Source organism: Tachypleus tridentatus, chromosome 8, assembly GCF_004210375.1.
Source record: "Tachypleus tridentatus isolate NWPU-2018 chromosome 8, ASM421037v1, whole genome shotgun sequence".
NCBI lineage: Eukaryota > Metazoa > Arthropoda > Merostomata > Xiphosura > Limulidae > Tachypleus > Tachypleus tridentatus.
In genome coordinates this window covers 156,636,057-156,652,942 of record NC_134832.1, presented here as the reverse complement: position 1 = coordinate 156,652,942, position 16,886 = coordinate 156,636,057, and the positions used below count along the sequence as shown (strand labels likewise).

Here is a 16,886-nt window from a genome sequence, read left to right as displayed (position 1 = left end):
CTACAGAACAACTCATCCCATCAATATCAGTACCACCCCACAGAGTATTATGTCCATTAAAGTCCTTGAGGACTAAAAAGGAAGATGGTAACTGTTCAATGAGAGCATCAAGGTCTGACTGATCATAGGTTCTTCAGGAGAGAGGTAGAGAGAATTAACAGTGATGGTACAACCCAAGGAAACATGGATGGCTATGGCCTTCAAGAGTGTATTGAGCTGCAAAGACAGGGTGGGCATGTGCTGTTCTACCAGCACTGCCACACCTCCATGCACTTGTCCATCACACAACATGTTATTCCAGTGTACAGAAAACTGCCAAAAGGTGACTATCTGCAGGTTTCAGAAAAGGTTCCTGTACAAAAGACACACAGGATGGTAAGAATCAATCAGCACATTGTTGTCATTCAACTTTGAATGGAAACCTCAGCATTTTCAAAATGGCCATTTTTTACTAATGTGAAGGGAATTGGACCTTCTAACTTTGACCACATAGTTTCTCCTTATTAGAAGGTTTATCAACCTCCATGGATCCTACCCTAGGTTGAGTGGGCAAATCTCTGTCAATAGACAAAGATTCCAGTGACTAAGGGTGTGAACAATTAATCATTCTGCATCTCGGGGCTGAAAAAGAAGATGGATGCAAGAAAACACCAGAAGCTGGAGCCAAAGAAAGTAGATCCGGGGGAGCTACTAGAAGGAATATTGGGGATGGAGATAGGTGTTGATGCTGACTTACCAACTCTCTTAACCCTTTCGGTGCAGTTGGCGACTGCAGGTGACCTTCCTTTATTCCTGTTATTCTTATGTATTGAATTTAACATATATAGTATTGGGTACAATCACTGAATATTTCAGGGACTTTTGTTGAGTTATTGCTGAGATATCATGCTTTTAGTACTGATACCGTAATTAGTTGAAGTATCAAACATATATATTCAGCACCATGCCAAACATTACAAGTTGTTATTCAGTGCCAAAAGGGTTAACCACAGAGGGCAAAAGCTTCTTCATATGGATTTAAAACAACTCTGTTGGAGACAGGAACACATCTGTCAGCACTCCCACTCTAATAGTAGAATAGAATGTAGAAGCATACACCAAAATGGAGTGGTGGGCAATAACATTCAAGCCTCAGGGTAAGATATGTTGTGAACCATTTTCAAATGCTGTACCTGTTTTCCCTCCATCCACCTAGGGCAAGAATGAAAGTAAGAGAGGTAAGATTCACTACAATTAGCACAATGAGAGTCCATTTTGCACTCACAGGCATCATGGTCCTTGCCACTGCAATGATTGATTGGTTGGTTGGTTGGTTTGGTGTTTTATGGCACAAAACAACTTGGCTATCTGCACCAAACAGCTGGTAAAAAGTTAAAATTAAAGTAAAATTATTAAAATTTATACCAGAGCAATGAGCCCAACTCAAGGAACCATGACATTATATTTTGAGTGACTGAACTACTAACATTGGAAACATCTGAAATGGTTCAAAATATATGACAGTACTTTGCAATTTAAATAACCCACCTTGATGGTGGCAAGTGGACGTGGTAACATAAATGTCAAAATTAGGACATTGGTCCATCTTTGTGAGTGGAGATATGCCTCACTGCAGAAACTCCTTAGGTGGAAAAACTTGCAAAGATTTCTGACTCAGGGATGTTCTTCAAATCCCTCTTGACAATAACTCCTTGTGATGAATTCAAAGTAGCATGAGGAGTAACCTCAATGGATATATCCCCAATGGCCTTTAAATGAAAGAAAAGTTCACTATGTTTTGGAGTGGATATTTCCACCAAGATCTCTGCAGTAAGTAGCTTTTCAGCTGACTTATAAGAGCCAGCAAGCCCCTCTTGTCCCTTCTGAATAAAAAAGGGAGACATCTGTCCTAAAGAATTGTCTGATAGAGAATGTAATATCTGAAAATGAGGTACAGGTGTTGAAGAAGTTAAAGATTGCTGTTCAGAATCTTCAAAATGAGGTACAGGTGTTGAAGAAGTTAAAGACTGCTGTTCAGAATCTTCAAAAAGAGGTACAGATGTTGAAGAAGTTAAAGATTGCTGTTCAGAATCTTCAAAATGAGGTACAGATGTTGAAGAAGTTAAAGATTGCTGTTCAGAATCTTCAAGATGAGGTACAGATGTTGAAGAAGTTAAAGATTGCTGTTCAGAATCTTCAAAATGAGGTACAGGTGTTGAAGAAATTAAAGATTGCTGTTCAGAATCTTCAAAATGAGGTACAGGTGTTGAAGAAGTTAAAGATTGCTGTTCAGAATCTTCAAAATGAGGTACAGGTGTTGAAGAAGTTAAAGATTGCTGTTCAGAATCTTCAAAATGAGGTACAGGTGTTGAAGAAGTTAAAGATTGCTGTTCAGAAACTTCAAAATGAGGTACAGGTGTTGAAGAAGTTAAAGATTGCTGTTCAGAAACTTCAAAATGAGGTACATGTGTTGAAGAAGTTAAAGACTGCTGTTCAGAATCTTCAAAAAGAGGTACAGATGTTGAAGAAGTTAAAGATTGCTGTTCAGAATCTTCAAAATGAGGTACAGATGTTGAAGAAGTTAAAGATTGCTGTTCAGAATCTTCAAGATGAGGTACAGATGTTGAAGAAGTTAAAGATTGCTGTTCAGAATCTTCAAAATGAGGTACAGGTGTTGAAGAAATTAAAGATTGCTGTTCAGAATCTTCAAAATGAGGTACAGGTGTTGAAGAAGTTAAAGATTGCTGTTCAGAATCTTCAAAATGAGGTACAGGTGTTGAAGAAGTTAAAGATTGCTGTTCAGAATCTTCAAAATGAGGTACAGGTGTTGAAGAAGTTAAAGATTGCTGTTCAGAATCTTCAAAATGAGGTACAGATGTTGAAGAAGTTAAAGATTGCTGTCAAGAATTTTCAAAATGAGGCACAGATGTTGAAGAAGTTAAAGATTGCTGTTCAGAATCTTCAAAATGATGTACAGGTGTTGAAGAAGTTAAAGATTGCTGTTCAGAATCTTCAAAATGAGGTACATATGTTGAAAAAGTTAAAGATTGCTGTTCAGAATCTTCAAAATGAGGTACAGGTGTTGAAGAAGTTAAAGATTGCCGTTCAGAATCTTCAAAATGAGGTACAGGTGTTGAAGAAGTTAAAGATTGCTGTTCAGAATCTTCAAAATGAGGTACAGGTGTTGAAGAAGTTAAAGATTGCTGTTCAGAATCTTCAAAATGAGGTACAGGTGTTGAAGAAGTTAAAGATTGCTGTTCAGAATCTTCAAGACATAGTCGTTTACTTATCTTCTGTTTTTTTTTTTTTTTTTTTATTTTGGATTAGAGGATTCATAATAAAGAAAGAATATTTTGATGCCCACTGACCCCATCCACCATGGAGCTTTATGAGGGGTTGCACTACAATGCCAAACAAAGACATTGCAGCAATGCCAGTGTTTCATGAGCACCATTCCCAAGTACCAACATCAGAATGTTCAACACTGATATTTGGTTAACACTAACCCAAGTGGACCAGCTGACAGACCCTGAGGGAACCACCCCAAGACTGCCCATCTACAGGAATTCAAGGCCAAAGTGGTGTGTTAGTGTTGGAGCCCCCAACCACCAGGATCCTCACAGCAAACAAGTGGGTGGATGTTTAGATTCCAGAGAAGGTAAACTAAAAGTGCAGAACCTTCTCTGGGAGGTTCCCTCATCACATACAAGAATCCACACTAGGTGGTATCTATTTGGAAGAACTACAAGATGAGTACAAAGAAAGCAAATGGAAAGGAGAAGAGAGGAAAATATATGATAAAAGAAAACCTAAAATTATTAAGTGAATCTGCCAGGTAAACATTTATATCCAAAAGCAATGAGCTTCAATTAAATAGCCAAAGTAAAATATTTGGAAAGATAGAAAATAGAAGGAAGGAAAATGAATAAAGTATGATGCAGAGACAACTATGGAAGATGTGTGCTAGTCATGGATAGACAAGGAGAGAAGAACACTCTGAACAAAAAAGAAGGAAGGCTTTAGATAAGAAATGAAGTTGGAATGATAATGGACAGACTGGATGGGAGAGAGAGGAGTGAGGTTGCAGAAGTAGGAAGAGAAAGCAGAGCAAGAGGAGAAAAGGAGAACAAACCATGGCTAAGATGGCCAGTACATAGTATTCAGGAGGACCCAAAATGTAAAGGAGTAGAAGGGTAGACACAGAGAAAAAAAATTGGATCAGTCCTAAAGGAATGCATCTCCAAATAAGGCTGAGAGATGAAGAACAGAGGGCCAGAAAGAAGGGAATAAGGTAATTAGGAGAGTGGCAAAAATACTCAAAAATGTCCCAATGAGTAAACAGCCATTTGAATACCAGAAAGATGAAAAACCAATCCATAGATAGTATTTTGGCAGGCCTCAAGAGACTAGTAATGACAAGAATAAATAACACAGAAAAGGATGTCGGTAATGTGGTAAAAGGGGAGAATGAGAAAGTGTTCCCCTAATGATTGATAAAAAATGAAAAATTCAGGATTGACTATATTTATCATAAGACATTTATGAACCATCCTAAAATAATCCAAAATTCAATGCAGCACCAAAAGGACTAAGAGATGTATCTGAAGAGGTATTTCATGTTACCAATAGCCCAACTTCATGAGAGTTGACACATACCCTAAATTACATCATGGGAGCTGAATGTAAAAGCTAAGTTGACTCATAAATGGGTATAAGAGATAAAATTAATGAAAAACATCAGAAATTTGAGTTGAATGTCGTGACAGGAGACTTAAAAGATTGTTACAAAAGGAGTTCAGTCAATTTACACTAACATAACAAGTGGGATACCTCACTATTCAGTCTTAGCACCATTGTTCTTTTTTATTTAGATTAATGATAAAGATGAAATAATAGTTGATAAGTTACTTCGATTTGATTATGGATATTAAGATCTTAAGTGTTGCTGGCTGTGAAGAGGATGCTGCTGATTTACAAAAGGATTTAGATCATTCAGTGAGTTGGGAGAATAATTGGTAAATGAATTTTAATTATAATAAATGCAAGATAATACATGCAGATGTCATAATTTGAACGATAAGTTGGATTGGAATAACCTTATCAACGTCATAAATTAAAAAGATCTCGGTGTAATATTCAATCAGTCCTGAAAGCCATTTAAACAGTGTGGTAGGGCAAACAGGATTTCAGGTTGTATCTACAGAAATATTGAATACAAGTGTAAAAAGAGATTATAATTTCATTGTACAGGTCAAAGATTAAGCCATGTTTAAATTAATGTTCAATCTTGGGCTCTTTACTTCAGGATAGACATTGAAGTGTTGAAAAGGATTCAGAGAAGGGTAAGAAGAATGGTGTCTGGGATGGAAGAGAAGTCATGTGAGGAGAGGTTGAAATCTCTCAAACTGCCTTCTCTTGAAAAAAGAAGAGTTAGGGGAAATATGACTGAAATCTTTAAGATTGGAAAGGGAACTGATATTTTGATAAATCATCTTTCTTCACACAAATTTCAGAAGGGGTAGGAGACATCTTCAATTAATACACTTATTTTCTAGCATGGTGATTGGCTTTTGGAATGAGTTGCTTACAAATGTTGTGGAGGTAGTAAATTTAAAAGAAAACTTGATAAGCATATGAATGATAAGGGCTGGCTTTAAGATTTTTTAAAATTTATATCTTAATAGTTTTAGTTTAGTTCAGAAAATGGAATAATCAAGATAGATTAATAAATCCCATGTTTCCAAAATATTATAAAAGATGCAATGTTGTTCTGAGTGGCTGCTTTTGTACTCAACACATACTTACACGAAACATCAGAAACAAAGTCACCTGGCTCAGTATTTTTTGTCTTTGGAATATTGCACAAAGCTACTTGAGGGCGATCTACTCTAGCCATCCCTAATTTAGCAGTGTAAGACAAGAGGGAAGGCAGCTAGTCATCACCATACACTGCCAAATCCTGGGCTACTCTTTTACCAAGGAATAGTGAAATTGACTGTCACATTATAATGCCCCCAAGACTGAAAGGGGAAGCATGTTTGGTGCAATAGTGATTCAAACCCGCAACCCTCTTATTACAAGTTGAACACCTCAATCCACCTGGCCATGCCGGGCCCCTGGCTCAATAAATAAACATTAAATGTATATTTGTTTTACTTAAGAAAGGTTCATTTATACTGGTTAACGTTTAAACGTGTTTAATGGGTGTTTTATTTTACTTTAAATACATATTTGTTCATTAATGTGCATTAATAAATATAACAAACAAAATAATAATTAATTGAAACTTTAAAAATCTAAATATGGGAATTAAAAAAAAAACAATACTGAAGATCTACCACTGACCATTTGTTCAACCTACAAATCCCTATTATGACTCCACTATAAAAATTATTGTAGCTCATAGCCACTGTACTGTGAAATCACACAGGAATTTTGTAAGAAACTGAGTGATATTTTTAAACTTAATATAACCACCTTCATTTTACATAAGTATGAGATACATAAGTATTTCATACAGCTCTTGATGAACTGAGATACATTAGTATTTTATACAGCTCTTGATGAACTGAGATACATTAGTATTTCATACAGCTCTTGATGAACTGAGATGCATTAGTATTTTATACAGCTCTTGATGAACTGAGATACATTAGCATTTCATACAGCTCTTGATGAACTGAGATGCATTACTATTTCATACAGCTCTTGATGAACTGAGATACATTAGTATTTTATACAGCTCTTGATGAACTGAGATACATTAGTATTTCATACAGCTCTTGATGAACTGAGATACATTAGTATTTCATACAGCTCTTGATGAACTGAGATACATTAGTATTTTATACAGCTCTTGATGAACTGAGATGCATTAGTATTTCATACAGCTCTTGATGAACTGAGATGCATTAGTATTTCATACAGCTCTTGATGAACTGAGATACATTAGTATTTCATACAGCTCTTGATGAACTGAGATGCATTAGTATTTTATACAGCTCTTGATGAACTGAGATACATTAGTATTTCATACAGCTCTTGATGAACTGAGATATATTAGTATTTTATACAGCTCTTGCTGTTTTTAGATAAATGTTATGATAGAGGTTGTAATTAGCAACTCACTACACATATACTGATCAAAAGACTAAAGGTGGAAGACTTTTGAAACACTTTCTCTGTACTCATGCTTCCAGAACAAGCAGATGCCATCCATTCAACCAAATTTCATCCATGTACTGTTTTTTAGGATTGCCATAACTATGTTACAATGGTAAATGTCAAATCATAAAATACCATTACAGTGTTACAATGGTAAGTGTCAAATTATGAAAAGAAAAAAAAATCATCATGCATACCCTGGTGGGAATCAATTGCTAAATGTGTTGTTACACTAGAGGGAAACCCTGCCAAAGAGAAGTGATTTTCATGTATTATAGCAAAAACTATTTTTATGTGAAGTTCCAACTCACCACAGATCTATGCACTTTGTCTCACTACATCATGAGAATATACAAATCAATCAAATTTCACAACTGTCTTCACTGTGGGCCTTGCAAGACCAGAGATTAGACGAAGTGTGATAACTGTTGACAAATTGTTTAGATAAATCATGTTGGTTCAATACATTTCATTATTTTCTTAAAAGTAATTCTTTGAAATATTTTCAATGAACCTGCTGTCATAATATTAAGCATACCAATACCTTGAAGATGAGCGTCAGGTGTTTGGTTTCATTTAAAGCATTAAAAATCAAACAAAAACTTTTAAATATATTAATTTGTTGTTAAAACGTCTCAATGGTCCAAGATAGAGTTGTTTTTTTCAGTCTTGGCCAGTTAAAACATGATTTTTTAACAACATTAACAAACAGAAATTCTATCTTAGTACATATCCAGATATTCACTCACTTACTGATACGTAAATTTAAAAAATAAAAATATTTAACTTTTACAATATTTAGTTTTAGAATATACCTGGCTGGCTGTAGTGGTGCTCTACTACGTATTATTATAAACTAAGTTTTTAATAGCTATTTGACAATAATACTTTGGAAATTCAACATAAACATTCTGAAATTATAACGTACACAAATAATACCTTGTCTTATTGAAAGCTTTCAAGAATACGAGTAAAAAAAAAATCAGTAAATCTCTTTACACACTTCTGTCACCATCTCTTCGAAGTCTAACGAACATTAAATCCTTAGCGCTATCTAGTGATTAATAATAAATTCAATGTTTCTTTTCTTCAGGTGAAAGATAAATATTATACTTAGACATTTCTACTATTATCATATTTTACTGTAGGTTAGCATGATCCCACAATTGCTAAATATATTAGATATCAGAAGGATAAAGGATATATGTGGCGAATGAGTTGCTGTAACCAATGGTATAATTCTGAATTATTCAATTTGTGTACTTTTCTTTTAAGAATTCAACAAAGGGAAAGGTTCATAGTATTTAGGTCCTGCATAGTCAGGTGAATTAAGATGTTCGACTCGTTATCTGAGGGTCGCGAGTTCGAATCCTCGACACATCAAACATGCTCGCCCTTTCAGCCGAGGGGACGTCATAATATGACAGTCAATCCCATTATTTGTTGGTAAAAGAGTAGCCTAAGAGTTGGCGGTAGGTGATGATGACTTGATCCTAAATTAGGGATGGCTAGCGCAGATAGCACTCGTGTAGCTTTGCGCGAAATACCCAAACAAACAAACAAAATCGTAGTCTTAAACTAAAAATACTACTTGTGTATTTTTGTTTATGTTTATTAGTATCTGTAATGCAACGTTGTAGAAAAATTGTGTTTTCTAGCATCTATAATATTATGCTGTTGCTTTTTGTGCTATCTGTGATATGTTTATCATGGATATGAAAACTCGATTTTAACTCTGGTAACTCTCATAAATACAGTTTATTTGTTTGAAGTTAAACACAAAGCTACAAAGTGGGCTATTGTGCTTTGCCCATCATGGGTATACAAACTCAGTTTTCAGCGTTTCAAGTCTGTAAGCATACAGCTTTACCCTTAGGCCATATAGTTGAGCTATCAAGGGAAAGAGTGGCCTGGCATGGCCAAGTGCGTAAGGCGTGCGACTCGTAATCCGAGGGTCGCGGGTTCGCGCCCGAGTCGCGCTAAACATGCTCGCCCTCCCAGCCGTGGGGGCGTATAATGTTACGGTTAATCCCACTATTCGTTGGTAAAAGAGTAGCCCAAGAGTTGGCGGTGTGTGGTGATGACTAGCTGCCTTCCCTCTAGTCTTACACTGCTAAATTAGGGACGCCTAGCACAGATAGCCCTCGAGTAGCTTTGTGCGAAATTCTAAAACAAACAAACAAGGGAAAGAAAAAAATTCCGTTGGCGATGTATTATTACAAACACATTAATGATTATAAGTACATATATGTCATTCTTTCGCCTGTTTGTAAGCTGTGTGAATCTTTCGGGCAAACAACTAGCTATTCTAAATAACGAAGTGCTAATTTTTATAAGTAGTTTTATTGAATGTTATTATGCTAATTCTGACAATAATGATGAATTGTTTAATATTTATTTTTACATTTATGCATATTATAAGCATTCTTAAAAAAAATTAATACTGAGTGACTTCATTAAATTAAATTAAAACAAAATCAAAAGGAAGGTTTGGTTTGTTTTGAATTTTGTGCAAAGCTACTCGAGGGCTATCTGGGCAAGCCGTCCCTAATTTAGTAGTGTAAGACCAAAGGGAAGGCACCTAGTCATCACCACTTACCGCCAACTCTTGGGCTACTCTTTTACCAACGATTAGTGGGATTCACCGTTACCTAATAACACCCCCACAGCTGAAAGGGCGAACATGTTTAGTGCTAAAAGGAAGGACTGCGTTAAAAACAGCAAATCCAAACATCTGACTAATTATATTAGTTTGTTATAACCAAAACAAGCTGAAACAAAAATAAGTTAAAAAATAAAAAACGCTGCACTAATTTAAAGAATTCCAGGGTACAAGCTATAATATGGAATATAAAATGTACCCTCAGTTTTGGAGATGACAGATAAGTAGGACCCATATTGCGGTGGGGATACACCGTCCATCATTCTTATTGAATGATTCGTTCGCCAGTCTCACATAAAGAAATAAAATAAAGTAAAGGAATAGGAATATAAATTAAAATAATAGATATAAAAATAGAAATTAAGAGAGCTAAATATGGGTGCTAAAGCCCAATTTAAATAATTTTGATAAAAGAAAATATTTTGCTATTCCAATTTATGGCTTACCCTTTTTCAATGGTAATGTACCATACCTTTCTGTTTGCTTTGAATTTCGCGCAAAGGTACACGAGGGCTATCTGCGCTAGCCGTCCCTAATTTAGCAGTGTAAGACTACAGGAAAGGCAGCTAGTCATCATCACCCACCGCCAACTCTTAGGTGACTATTTTACCGACGAATAGTAGGATTGACTGTAAAATTATAACTCCCCACTCGGTTGAAAGGGCGAGCATGTTTGGTGTGTCGAGGATTCGAACCCGCGACCCTCAGATAAAAAGTCAAGTCTTAACCACCTGACGATGCCTATATGTTATTAGCATTATAACTTCGCAATTATTCAGATGTTGTAAAATTTGTAATAAATTACAATATTGTATTGGTGATGTTGCAACACTGATGCAAAAATTAATAGTTAATAGAAATTTTGAATAACATTATTAAACTATTCTGTAACAAATATAAGAATGTATTAAATAAATATAAAGAAATAAAAAGTAAAGAAATTTTACTATACATTTCTAATAATTATTTTTAGTTATGAATAAGGTCATTTAACAACTTGGCACTACTTCATGCAGATGTATAGCTTAGTGCAAATAAAAGTTTGTTTAAAGCATTAGAGTTACAATAGAGTTAATGGGTGGTGGTTGGGAGTTATACTAATTAGTTTAAATAATTGGTTGGGACCTTTCATACCAGTGTAAATTCGTTTACTGGGCCACCAGTTAATGCCTTACTATCACAATAGGGGGCTGGAATGCTAACTTTAAGTTACTTATCCCCATATGGTAGTACCTTATTCTTATTCTTATTTTTAATTTAATATGTATTTTTTATTTTTTACTTTGGAGAACAGTCACCTTCGCATAACTGTCTGCAGGCAGTGAAGGGTGATATAGATGTGGGACGTCGTGGGCTTGAACACCCACATCTCGCTCTTCTGTTTCTAATTTATATTGGCCCGGCATGGCAAGGTGGGTTAAGGTGTTCGACTCGTAATCTGAAAGTCGTGGGTAAGAATCCCCGTCGCACTAAATATGCTCGCCCTTTCAGCCGTGGGGGCGTTATAATGTGATGGTCAATCCTACTATTCGTTGGTAAAAGAGTAGCTCAAGAGTTGGCGGTGGGTGGTGATGACTAGTTGCCTTTCCTCTAGTCTTACACTGCTAAATTAGGGGCGTCTAGCGCAGATAGCCCTTGTGTAACTTTGTGCGAATTCAAAACAAACAAACAAACTAATTTCTATTATTTCATTCCTTTAATATATTTTATTTCTTTATGTAAGACTGGCTAATGGAGGTTAAAACTAATAGACAGTGTATCTCCACTGCAATGTGAGTTCCACTTCCGCAGTCACGTTCAAAACCTAGGGTACATTTTATATCCCACATTACAGCTTGTGCCCTAGGATCCTTTAAATTAGTGCAGCGTCTTTTATTTTTTTTTAATTTCTTTTTTGTTTTTGGTTATGACAAACTAATGTGTGTGCGTGCGCGTGTATGTATATGTATATAGTACAAGCAAATTTTAATCTCTTATTAAACTAGTTGAACTCTGATGGATACTTTTGGACTTGGGCCAAATATCGATAATAGTGAGAGTACTTAAGTCATGGATCAAATGATTATGGACAGAAGCGGATTAGGTCATTGAGGAATAGCAAACATTATCCGTGGCACAGTAGTTTATCCAACATAAAAATTACGTTATTTAAATTAGGCTTAATCGGTGCCGATTTTCCTTAAAGGTTGATCTTCATAGGTAAGTCTTGTTTACATGATATTTGTTACAGTAAAACGATATATCTGGTCTCATTAGAATATGTAATATTAAGATATTCACAACCAACTTCTATACATATAAGGATACTGATGGCACTGTTTCAGTATCTAAGAGAAGAAATAGTAGGACTATACATTTCAAATGTGACCTTTGTCGTATAGTAAAGCTGATAAGTACGGATGCAGGTAGATAAATCTAACCAGGAGAGATTTACCTAATTATATGTGGAATCATCAGTACTAGAGGTGATTATTTACAATTAGAAGAATTTATTATCTTGTTCTCCAGTTAGGTGTTTTCAGATATATTTGAAAAGTGAAGAAAGTATACAAAAAAAACAAAACAAATTGTATTTATACTTCTACTTCTATTTGTTTAAGGGTGCGACAGAAGAGGATCCGTAGCTCTTCATAAGGCATTTCAGACAGGCTACTGTTTGGAATAGTTGAGCTCTGGAACAAGCATACATGCCTAATCCGTACTTATCAGCCGACTTCTTTTTGATGAATACAGATAGACTAGTTGTGACTGGAGAGGTAAGGTTCTTACCGTACCTAAGTAAAATAAGCTACAGCATGATGGCAGTCATTTCTGATTTTAGACATAATGTGGTGATTGTTCATCCGTTTTACCTTTTGCAACAATTGAGTTGAATTTACATGGAAAACTTTCCAATGTTGTGTAAAGATGCTGTAGATGTAACACATGAATTGTATAGTTATGTTTCCAGAAAGCAGTATTAGCTTGGACAGATATATATCTGAGGAGAGATGAAGTCTTAGTATTGTTTTTTAAATATTTTGGGAGTTTGATATCTAGCTTCTTACTGGGATGGACATCAGCATGGTAGATAAAGTGTAGGTAACCGCTAATGTTACTTTTGTTAACCAATATCTGAAATTAAGTACTTGGTTATTAACAAATTGTTACTGGTTGAGGACTGTGTAAGCAATCCTGGTCTAACACAGTAATAGAAGTTGAATGCTTTGCTGTTTGACACTTTTGATGTATTTGTGGGACCTGATAGTCAACTGTATCTAACAGAAGTTGTTGTCACACACACACGTGTCACATATATGATTAAGTAATTGCAACATAAGCTATCTTGGAGAACTAGAGATAAGGCTAGCGCCAAAATACAGTGGATGGTAAAAGATGGTATTACACAACCTTCTGAAAACATGTGGCTATCTCCAGTAGCATTTGTCATGAAGATAGAGAATGCATCAATATTCTGTGTTGATTTCGTATGGATGACTCCAGTGACCTATGTCAATGTCTGGATACATTGGAAGGTGCCCACTGATTTAATGTTTTAGACCTGACATCTCTGTAGTTGGAAACCAAACTAGATAATAGCAGTAGGGATAAAGCTACTTTTATGATTCGTGATGACAAGAAACCCACTTGTATTCTCAATTGAAAAATTAAAATATAGAACAATGTTTCGACCTGAAGATGCTCTAAGAGGGTCGAAACGTTGTTCTCTGCTTTATTTTAATTAAAGTTTTAATACTCATAACAGCCGTTTTGACAATATAAAACGACTTTCAGCACCTAAGATGGTTTGTAGAAGTTTTGCAAAATGCCTGCCAGGCTTTTATGTATGGATGGGCCAGATTCTTTAAAGTAGGTGTCTCTAACTTGTTAGCAAGAAATGCAATAACAAAAAACAGCACCTAGTCCATGTGTTTTAAAATACTATTAAAATAAGTCCAATGAATATAAAAAAATATTTGTGACACTGTTGTTTACCTAGTTGTATCTTGATTTTTTGAGTATTATCTATTTTTCATCCAATTCCACACAGCCAAGTTCAGTTACTTAAGAACATAATCTGACAAAATGAATTATTCTTCCTGCTCTGTTATTACAATACAATCTATGATAATTTTCGTTTAAAATTACTATTGTAACTGTTGGTTACCTCAGTTGTATCAAGAGATTTAAATAATTGTCTCTTTTTGTCAAAGTCCACAGAGTCTGGTTCAATTGCTTTAGAACACAACTGACAAACAAATTATTCTTCACTATTCCATTAGTGATAGAATCTGTGATAATTACAGTTTTATGGCTAAACTCACTGTAAATCAGTTTATGTCTATCTAGCTATCTATGTATATAAATATCTCCTGAACTACATTATGGATGCATATTTATAGCCCAACAGAGGCCTTAAACATTTCGCACAACACGAAATATTATACTCAACTTAAACAATGAGAAAAACTTGGAAGGTTCTAATAATGACACAATAAAACCACAATCACCAATTCACAACCAAACTACACGAAGTACGATTCATAAACAGTTCCACAAACAAACTTGCAATAATAAAAATGTAAAAACGACTGGTTTGGGTTGAGAAATTTTTTATGTAGAGGAGCGAACAACGTCTCGACCTTCTTCGGTCATCGTCAGGTTCACAAAGACAGAAAGAGGTAACTGACCCATAGCTGACCACATGTTTGAAGGGGGTTGTGTAATTGAGTGTAGGAATGTAGAGGGCGTGCTTAGATGTTTGATTATATTTATTAAGATTGGTATAATTGTGTTCATGTGTATTGGTTTATTTTGGGTTTAAGTTGTTGTATAAATAAGGCTTCTTTAACTTTGCGTTTGTTTCTTTATTTAGTATTTGGGTGTTTTCTATGGTTATGTTGGGTTTATTTGACTTGCAGTGTTCGAAAACGTGTGAGGGTGACTTATGTTCTTTGAATCTGGTTTCCATTTTTCTACTTGTTTCTCCAATATAGAAGTCGTGGCAGTTATCACATTGTATTTTATAAATAATGTTGGGGTTGTGTAATTGAGTGTAGGAATGTAGAGGGCGTGCTTAGATGTTTGATTATATTTATTAAGATTGGTATAATTGTGTTCATGTGTATTGGTTTATTTTGGGTTTAAGTTGTTGTATAAATAAGGCTTCTTAACTTTGCGTTTGTTTCTTTATTTAGTATTTGGGTGTTTTCTATGGTTATGTTGGGTTTATTTGACTTGCAGTGTTCGAAAACGTGTGAGGGTGACTTATGTTCTTTGAATCTGGTTTCCATTTTTCTACTTGTTTCTCCAATATAGAAGTCGTGACAGTTGTCACATTGTATTTTATAAATAATGTTGGTGTGGTGTTTGTCAGTGTAGTTTTTACGTAATATTGATCTTAGATTTGTGCCTGGTTTTTGAATAAATTTGGTATTAACTGGAATGTAATATTTTGTGACAAGTTTTTGTCAAATGTTGGTTATTTTTCTGCTGATGTTGGGATGTATAACGTTAATGTGATTGAAAAAACAATAAGTGTGTGTTCTGTAGATGTGAATCCCACGATCGTGTCGTCTACATATCTGTACCAGTATAGTGGTGGATGTAATGCCGAGTTAATTACAAGTGTTTTAACTTGGGTCATAAAAATATTGGCTGGAACTGGTGATACTGGGTTGCCCATGCTTAGGCTATTTGTTTGTATATAGTTGTGGTTGTTGAACATGAAGTTGTGATCTTTGTTAAACTATACTAACACTACTTTCATGATAGAAATATCCCTCTTCAGTTATACTATGCATTGCTAAAGTGGCTTATGAGTTTTTAAAACCTTAAAAGGATGAGTGCACAGTAGATAACAATGATGCAGATATTTTACTGTATTACTGCATGGTCTGATAAATGCTGATGGTTTGTCTCACCAGTTGATAAGATTCTGTCCATTTGTTGAATGTTCAGATTACATTATGGGTGAGAGTTAACCCCATTATGACTGGTAAGCAGTTTTACAAACTTACCAAAACATCTAAGAGTTAACACTTTATAACTCTAAAAATTTATCTGGTGTCATTTGAAAAGAAAATTTACAATAAAGTTTAAATTTTGCTTTCTGTGCAGTTCCAAAATATCATCTAAAAACAGATGTTTTTGTAGAATCTTTCTGCACATTCAAACATATGAGATTTACCTAAGTCATGGCTTTCCTTACAAATAACTATATGAGATTTACCAAAGTCATGGCTTTCCTTACAAATAACTATATGAGATTTACCTAAGTCATGGCTTTCCTTACAAATAACTATATGAGATTTACCTAAGTCATGGCTTTCCTTACAAATAACTATACGAGATTTACCCAAGTCATGGCTTTCCTTACAAATAACTATATGAGATTTACCTGAGTCATGGCTTTCCTTACAAATAACTATACGAGATTTACCTGAGTCATGGCTTTCCTTACAAATAACTATAGGAGATTTACCTGAGTCATGGCTTTCCTTACAAATAACTATATGAGATTTACCTGAGTCATGGCTTTCCTTACAAATAACTATAGGAGATTTACCTGAGTCATGGCTTTCCTTACAAATAACTATATGAGATTTACCTAAGTCATGGCTTTCCTTACAAATAACTATATGAGATTTACCTGAGTCATGGCTTTCCTTACAAATAACTATATGAGATTTACCTGAGTCATGGCTTTCCTTACAAATAACTATATGAGATTTACCTGAGTCATGGCTTTCCTTACAAATAACTATATGAGATTTACCTGAGTCATGGCTTTCCTTACAAATAACTATATGAGATTTACCTGAGTCATGGCTTTCCTTACAAATAACTATATGAGATTTACCTGAGTCATGGCTTTCCTTATGAGATTTACCTAAGTCATGGCTTTCCTTACAAATAACTATATGAGATTTACCTGAATCATGGCTTTCCTTACAAATAACTATCTGAGATTTACCTGAATCATGGCTTTCCTTACAAATAACTGAGATTTACCTGAGTCATGGCTTTCCTTACAAATAACTATACTGAGATTTACCCGAGTCATGGCTTTCCTTACAAATAACTATGAGATTTACCCAGT

The 16,886-nt window shown here is 35.0% G+C and overlaps 1 protein-coding gene across 7 annotated transcripts in view; it reads right to left on the bottom strand.

The window, feature by feature from the left end:
* Nucleotides 1-8,195, bottom strand: part of TfIIEalpha (transcription factor IIEalpha) — a 52,400-nt gene extending 44,205 nt beyond the window's left edge. For 2 of the 7 annotated variants that reach the window (XM_076452237.1, XM_076452238.1), the window contains exon 1: nt 8,083-8,190. The gene's annotated coding sequence lies outside the window, so the exon portion shown is untranslated. Of the gene's footprint in view, nt 1-7,454; nt 7,569-8,071 lie in introns of all 7 variants that reach the window. The other 5 variants (XM_076452242.1, XM_076452239.1, XM_076452236.1 and 2 more) reach the window with 5 other exon arrangements.
* Nucleotides 8,196-16,886: the final 8,691 nt, after the last annotated feature.